Source organism: Pseudomyrmex gracilis, unplaced genomic scaffold (assembly GCF_002006095.1).
Source record: "Pseudomyrmex gracilis isolate BER0280 unplaced genomic scaffold, ASM200609v1 scaffold_630, whole genome shotgun sequence".
In the NCBI taxonomy this organism is placed as follows: domain Eukaryota; kingdom Metazoa; phylum Arthropoda; class Insecta; order Hymenoptera; family Formicidae; genus Pseudomyrmex; species Pseudomyrmex gracilis.
This window is the reverse complement of record NW_018021214.1, coordinates 1-7,177: the sequence shown is the minus strand read 5'-3', so window position 1 is coordinate 7,177 and position 7,177 is coordinate 1. Positions and strand designations below refer to the sequence as shown.

The window sequence follows — 7,177 nt, the reverse complement described above, 5'->3', positions numbered from 1 at the left end:
AAAACGGGTTTTTAGAGAAAGAATGTTTTGTAGTATATAAATGTTGTAAAACAGGTTTTAGAGAGAAAGAAGTTTTTGGAGTATAAATAAAAAAATAATTTAATTTAAATACAATACGTGTTGTGCGTGTACTTGGCGCCTATTTTTACCTTTTTTTGAAAAGGTAAGTTTTTAGAGTATCACACACTTTATATTTAGAATTTTTTATAATACATACTGTAAGTATACGTGTACGTACGTCTTCAAAATAAAAACAACATTATTTTAAGTCATAACATTTCATCTACTTATTAGAATATCTGATGTTGCGACAAAACAATACGTACAGAATGAAAAAAAACATGCAATCTACAATTTTATAAAGTATTTTAGGTTACAAAAACATGAGCTGAAACGTACCCAAAAAATCCCAAATTTGTGTCATTATCTTCGTGTTGGCGCTTGTATTTAGTTGTACGACACTTTTCTATAAAACAATAACGACCCATTATCGTTCTATATTTTCTACAAACATATGTAAAAGAAGTTGTAGCTTTTACTAAGACCTTGTTTATGCGGGCAATTTTGCCTGTTTAACCGTTAACTTATGTCGGAACCAATAAAGTTTAACTATAGGATTTCAATACTTCTGTTTATACGTATTCAATAATTTTGTATAAACAGAAGCATTAAAATTCTATAGTTAAACTTTACCGGTTTTGGCATAAGTTAAAGATTATTGCCTGCATAAACAAAACCTAATCTTCCCAGTTTCCAATGTACAGATCACGGCCGTGACGTCATGACACTTTAGTTCTTGGTATAAGGCCATGGTGGCACTCTTTACACATGTTGACTTCAACTTTTTTTTGCCACTAGCAGTTCAGGTTTATATAGTCAAAGGTAACGTCACGCTCGGCTGTTCGGCTCGTGGAAGAGCGCAGACATATTATGTTCTGCTTCGTTTCCACCAAGCCCGCTATGCGAGCAAAACACTGGCTAGAAAGACACGTTTCACGTTGCGCGCTTGTATCGTATGACAACGCAAAATGCTTTTCCAAGACTAAGTCTTGAAAAAAGTATATAATATTATTGATAAGAATGAGTTAAACATCTCAAGATGCATTTATTATAATATTTTTATTAATTCTTAATATAAGTTAACTGTGTGCTAATATTTAAAAGTTTTTAGAATATTGAAAAACATTTAATATATATGTAAACTATATTAGTAGTATTAATAATTGTTCTATATTTTTAATTTGTAAATCACGAAAAGAATCTACATTTTACAGAAGTATAATCCTAAAGTATGTAATTCATATAACATATCATATGAATATAATATATTCATTAATTGAATTTTGTACAATATAAATTAAATATTTTGTGTGAGATTATATGTCTGAAAAATGTAGATTCTTGTCATAATTTACAAAACAAAAATATATAAAACAAGAACACTAATAACTTGCAATATTCAAAGAACTTTTGAATTTTTTCAGTTAACTTTTCAGTTAACTACTTATGTAATAATTCCTAAAAAAAATATAATGCATCTTAAAATGTTTTACTATCATCAATAATATTACGTAACTTTTTCCAAAACTGTAAATCTCGGAAAAAAATTTAAAGTCCAGGTTTATATAGTCAAAGGACGTTACGTACACGGACGGCGGTTCTTGCTTGTGTGCGTGCCTCCACCACTTCGGTGCTCTTGGTGCTGGCCGGCTTAATCTATCATCACTGGTCCCAATAATAGTTTTAATAACAGAATTTTCTTTTAACCATCACTACCTGTGGACTACCGGCTTCATTTTTACTTTAAAAATTATAAAGTATACTTAAAATAATATAAAAAATATATATGTTTATAAAAGAGATTTAAGAACTTGATAATGAATCTACGGACACATTTTGTCCGTCATTGATAGACAATCATTATATGTAGAGTTCGCTTTGTGTGAAAAGTCAAAAACTCATGTGGAATTTGAAAATAAAAAATATTTAATACAAAAAAACTTGGCCCGGCTGCACCGCGTCAATTTAAGGGTGCTTTCCAGTTACGCACACAGACGAAACTGTGTAACACAGTGTTCATTAGTGAGGAAGAACACATATGTGTGTGTTATTCACATTAGTGAACATAGTATCGCCCGTGTAAAGCTAAAAAGCACCTAGTTTTTAGTGCAGCCGCGCCAAGTTTTTTGTATTAAATATTTTTTATTTTCAATTTCCACATGAGTTTTTGACTTTTCACACAAAGTGAAATCTACATGTATGATTTAACATAGTTTAAGATTTTCCACGCAAGGAGATCATTTCTTATATCGATAGATGGATTTCTTATATCGATGCTTTATATAAAAAGTACACTGGTCACACAATATTTTAAACTTTCTATTGTTTTAAAATATATTTTACACTAACATATAAACAACTTACAAAGTTTTATATAATATTTTATATTTTGTAACAATGTATAAACAAGAGTTTACTTGGTGCTACTTATTGATATCATTTTTTTTGTAGAATAAATTTTTATAGTAATATTTTTTCTATAGAGATACAAGTTGCGCGTGTACTTGGCGCTTTTTTACTTTTTTTACCTTTTTCATCTTATTTTGTTTGTAAAAAATTCTTTCACTTCGTTTATGCAAGGTTTCTTTCACTTCAATTATGCAAAATATTAGTGATAAGTTACATGATGTATCTTAGGAGCAAAAACAATAAATAATGTGCACATATATATTTTCCAAATGAAAAGATACGCCTAATGCATACATTATGAAATACATTTACAAGCCATATAATTAATTAGCTTTAATTGTATGTATTAGATAATACTCACATAAGTATATAATCAATTAATTAAATGAAATATAGATCAAATGAAATTTTTTGAAGCTGTACGTGAATTAAATCGTTACAGTATATAAGCGCATGACATATTTTTTGATAATAAGTAGAGTTCAGAATGTTTTAAATATTATAAATATAATAATGTTCTCAATTAAAGAAGCCAATTTGTACTAATTAAATATAATATATTCATAATATAATATATTCATGCTTATAATATATTCATTTTTTCTCGTAAATTTTTTCGAAGAACATTACTATTAATAAAACAATTTTGTTTGCTGAGGTTTTCAATAAATAAAATAACATGCACTACTAGAATCTTCCTCTATATATCCATTATTTATTATGTACTTAAATGTTTCATGTCTCTTGGTCTTTTACAGAGATTTTAAAATAATCGTAGGTACTTTCGATGAGCAAAACCAAGAAGCAAAATCATTTGTGAACCTCAAAAAAGTGTATAAATAAAACGATTACCGCTATTCTTGTTTTGGTATCTTTATCTTGTTTTGGTATCTTTATGCTTTGAAACTCAAATATTCTTGCATAAATTGAATTCTGCACAAAAAATCTGCTTGAATTCTCTCTCTCTCTCTCTCTCTCTCCCCCCCTCTCTCTCTCTCTCTTCGAATGTAAATTGTAAAAATGTATTTTTGATTTTTTTGTTATATTAATACCTTAAATTATTACCTCCATTTTCAGAATACGATAATTGCAGAAAACAATTCTATAAATACCAACATCAATACATGTGCTTAATGAGAGATATCTTGCATAAATTATTACTTATATATGTCGCAGGGAGATGATAAAAATAGGGATTTGATCAAATCCCTAAGGTATATGATCAATTCACGGAAAATGGTAAAATAACAACTCCGTGAGGTGATTTTCCTAAAGAAAGTAAGTGATTTGATCAAATCCCTTAACTGTTTTAGTGAAAAGATGAAATAAACAAGTCAGGACTATAGATGCCAGATTTCGGCCGCTTGGTAGAAGTTTCTTTGAAGAAATTTAAAGACGTGTTAGTGAATTCCACAGTTTTGGTGTATGTACCTAAGGTAGATAGAGGCCCATTAGATGGAAATAAGATCGTGGGGATCGTATTAGATATAAAAAATAATTTATACCAAATTAGTACCTCAGTTGGAATTATAGAAGATTGGCTACCTAGAAACGCTCTTTAAATAGCTACTACAACATTTACCAAAACAGTTCCACAGACTAACCTAAGTCTGCGTGAGATTGCAGGAAAATTATCCGTATTTGGAGGTCAAGGATTTAAGAAGTGTTCCTGTGAACAATCCAAATTACTTTGTAACTCGAGATGCTACAAATCAACAACGTGTTTTAATAAAAATGAATAAACATTATTATTTATTAATTACATTCACGAAAAATGTTTACAATTTCACTAAAAATATTTTTTTTGTTTTTAAAAATATCTGCTTAAGTACCTATTTCTTTTGTTAATTAGTTTCGAATAAATAATTTGTGTTTCAATGACTATTGTTGTATTAACTATTCTACATTTAATAATGCATGGTTTAATAAATAAATACTATTAATATCTAAAAAATAAATACTTTTAATATCTAAACAATATTATTTCATCTTTTCACTAAAACAGTTAAGGGATTTGATCAAATCACTTACTTTCTTTAGGGAAATCACCTCACGGAGTTGTTATTTTACCATCTTCCGTGAATTGATCATATACCTTAGGGATTTGATCAAATCCCTATTTTTATCATCTCCCTGCGACATATACAATATAAATCTGAGTAAATATAGGCCTCTTTCATAGCGATTTCATTTCGATTGACATAAATATCATGTTATATGACCTTACACCAATACATATATACAGGGTGTCCCAGAATTGGTATAACATCTCTCGTAGACAGGTGTAAAACCTTCTCGTAGAAGGAGTAAAACTGAGTCGAAAAGTTCTATACCATTTTGCTTGATTTGCAATAGTTACCGACATCTTCATTCGCGGATCTTTGTTAATGAAGATCTCTGTAACTATTGAGAATCTAGCAAAATGGTATAGAACTTTTTGACTCAGTTTTACTCCTACCTGTCTACGAGAGATATTACACCAATTCTGGGACTGTAATCCTGTATATATACAGGGTGTCCCATTTTAAAAGATCCACTCAAATATCTCAGAAACACTGCGTTAAAGTGACCAATATTTTACGACTTGGAGACACAAGATAGATTTGACTTTGGATTGCGTTGTCAAAGTCAGGGCAAGGTCACTTAGACTTTTTTAAACAAAACCCTCCAATTGTCATTGCATGTTCTCGTAGCTTACTTCAAGAGCTTTTTAAAACACTATAAAGTACGTTTTTGTTAAGTACTTTTTGAGTTATAAGGCTTGAAAGTTACAGTACCGTCGACATTAGCATTACCCAAGATGTACCATGCGGAGGTTGCCCAGTCGGATTCACATTTCTTTTGTCTTCTGAGAAAGATCGGAGGATAATCCAGCCAATGAAGGCAAGATCGGTAATTGACCCAGTTAATGGAAACAAGATTGGAAGATAATCCAGTCAATGAAAGCAAGATCGATAGTTGATCCAGTTAATGGAAACAAGATCGGATCAACCATCCATTTTGCCTTCATTAGCTGGATCATCTTCCAATCTTTCTCGAAATACAAAACAAATGTAAATCTGAGCAACCTCTATGTAGGACATCTTGGGTAATGCTAATGCTGACGGAACTGTAACTTTCAAGCCTTATAACTTAAAAAATACTTCACAAAAAAGTACTTTATAGTGCTTTGAAAAGCTTTCGAGGTAAGCTACAAGAACATATAATGAAAATTTGAGAATTTTGTTTAAAAGTCTAAGTGACTTTGTCCTGATTTTGACAACGCAACCAAAGATCAAATCAATGGTACCATCTTGTGTCCCTCTCAAAGTCATGAAATTTTTGTCCGAAACATTTATCATCGATTTATTGCAGTGTTTCTGTGATATTTGAGTGGATCTTTTAAAATGGGGATCCGTGTGTGTGTGTGCGCGCGCGCGCGTGCGTGTATGTGTAATATACTAAACAATTATAAAACATTGAAATATAGAAATAATTGTTCTCTCCCACTTTATCTCGTTGCTGATAATATTATTCATATTTATATATTATTATAATATTATAATATTATTCAATTTTAATATATTAAAGTGTGGTCCCTTACGAAAAAGAACTACTGCCAATTACATATAAATAAAGTCAGTAATATAAATATTACTGACAATCACATAAGAATATTATTAGATATTACAGGAATCACTGAGAATATTACTGGCAATTACACAGAATCCCAGTAATTTTTTCGTACCACTGCCGCAATATATTACTGCCAGTAGTTCTTTTTCGTAAGAGGTCATGTGCTGAATAAGTGAGAAACAAGTCTTTTAGACTTTAAGCCTTTTGCACAATACAAAGGAATAGCGATAGCGATAGAAATAACATTGGTTTTATAGGATTGATATTTATAAATAACGGTAAGAACAGCAAAATCTAACATTCAAAAATAGATATGTATCAATGCAGATCAGAAAACGAAATAGACAATAGCGATAAAATTTCCGACAAGTTGGAATTCTTTGTCTACTGCTTATCGCTATCGCTATTCTCTTGCATTGTAGGAAGAGGTTTTATACTATAATCAACGTTATAAATTATACCATACATTCTTCAAATAAATGTAAACCAATTTCTAACCCTTCGTTTGCAGATGGATCTAACAGACTCACTTAAAAATTCAAATTGTCTCTAGTAGGTTAGGGTTAGGTAAGTATTAGTTTTGAGTGACATCTGAGGATCCTGAAAGAAAACTTTAAATAACAGTAGTCGGTAGAGGACGTTGACAGCGTCAACCATCCAAATTGGATGATCCAATAGCTTTGCGAATATTTAGTTGTTAAAGAGTCTGACAGACTCAGATCTGCGTGAGACGTTAGTTTTTCAAAAATTAAATAAATGTTTTTTAGTCTGAGCACTTGTAATATATACACTAATTGATGTTTTGTGTCATAATTGTGTCAAAATTTATGTACATGTCCGCTAATTTATTAGGTTATGGTGCGCAGAGTATACGATTTGCGCATAGTGTAAAAAGAAAGGTGAACATTATGCATAATGGCGGAGGGCCATCTACAGTCAACCAATTAGAAATTGAACTTTATTGGAGTCTAGACATATATAGGCCGTTTTCCTTTTAGGAGACACAGTCGACACAAGTCGACACAAAAGTCATTCTGTCTTCGTTCAGTATTCAGTGAGAAACAAAGACAGAATGACTCTTGTGTCGACTTGT

At 30.7% G+C, this 7,177-nt stretch overlaps 1 protein-coding gene across 1 annotated transcript in view; it reads right to left on the bottom strand.

Moving 5' to 3' along the window:
* Positions 1-749, bottom strand: part of LOC109861196 — an 8,163-nt gene extending 7,414 nt beyond the window's left edge. Inside the window, exons 1-2 of the mRNA XM_020440743.1 lie at positions 738-749; positions 400-466 (exon numbers count right to left, since the gene is read on the bottom strand). The gene's annotated coding sequence lies outside the window, so the exon portion shown is untranslated. The remainder of the gene's footprint in view (positions 1-399; positions 467-737) is intronic.
* Between the last annotated feature and the right edge of the window lie 6,428 nt (positions 750-7,177).